The following is a 1266-nucleotide window of genomic DNA, read 5'->3' as shown; positions in this document are numbered from 1 at the left end:
ACTCTTCTAACTAAACGTTTTACCTAATTCAAGCGTACACTTTCTTTGAGTTTAATATATTCTCTATTCACTCGTTCGCCTCAAGAATTTTTTTCCCGTGTAATCTAGGTTTTCGGTACAGTCTTTTTTTTAATTATAAAAAAAATTTTCTCGAAAAAAAATATTTTTAATTTTTAAAAAAGTATTATAAAAAGACATTTTGAGATAAACAAGTGTGGAACACATTGTTCTTTGACAAACTATTTTTTTAAATTGAAATAATCAAATATTTATACCAAAGAAACAACTTTTTTAATGTTTGAAGTGTTTAAACATTATTGTTTAATTTAAAATAACAATAATTAAAACAAAATATATTTCTGGATAAGATATTTTGGTTGAAAATGTATATAGTATTTTTTAAATCACAAAAGTTCTTCCGAAAAATCGAAATGTTAATTAAAAAACACGTGTTTTTGTATATGAATTTGTCGGTAAAATTTTTTTTATAATTTTAATTTTAAATTCAAACAATTTTTAACACTTTAAATATTAAACAAAAATTTACTTGATAACAATATTTTATTATCACATTTTTAATAAATAATTAATACTGATTAAGAAACAATTTTATTTGGAGAGTTTTATTATTTGGGAATTTTTAAATTCGTTAATATTATAAACTGTTCAGGAATTTTATTAGCTTTGGAATTGTACTTTTCGGGACAGAGAGTTTTACCGAGTTGGGAATTTTATTTTTCGGGATATTTCAGCCGTCCCCATAGAATTACAGAAAATTTGCTCTAATTATAATCTCGGCGCTCGATCTCGTTAATTTTTTCCTACAGTATTAATAAAAAAAAATTGTATGGAAATTTTTGATATCACAAAGTTAAAGATAATCACAATTAAAAATTTAAAAATTCGCTGTACATTCAATTTTTATTCTTGGATCTTGGCGATTTTTTTCTAATCCATTTTAGTCACTGGTAGGCTTTTTTGACATCTAGGTATGTAAAAAAGGTAAACTTCAGAAAATTTAAAAACTAATTTAAGAACTATTTATACTCTTTTAAGATACCAATACAATTTACACAACACTAATTTAAAAATGATGTCACTTTCTTTCGCTTCCTTTGAAAGTCGATCCTTTGCTTTCAGTATTCTTTTTAAAATATACCTTGGATTCAAAGCATTTCAAATTAAATGTTTGCAGCTGCATTTAGATTGAATTATACAAAGGTTTTTTGTTTTAAATATAAATTAATTAAAACATTTTATTTGTTT

This window comes from Belonocnema kinseyi, chromosome 9, assembly GCF_010883055.1.
Source record: "Belonocnema kinseyi isolate 2016_QV_RU_SX_M_011 chromosome 9, B_treatae_v1, whole genome shotgun sequence".
Lineage (NCBI taxonomy): Eukaryota > Metazoa > Arthropoda > Insecta > Hymenoptera > Cynipidae > Belonocnema > Belonocnema kinseyi.
This window is presented reverse-complemented; position numbering follows the sequence as displayed.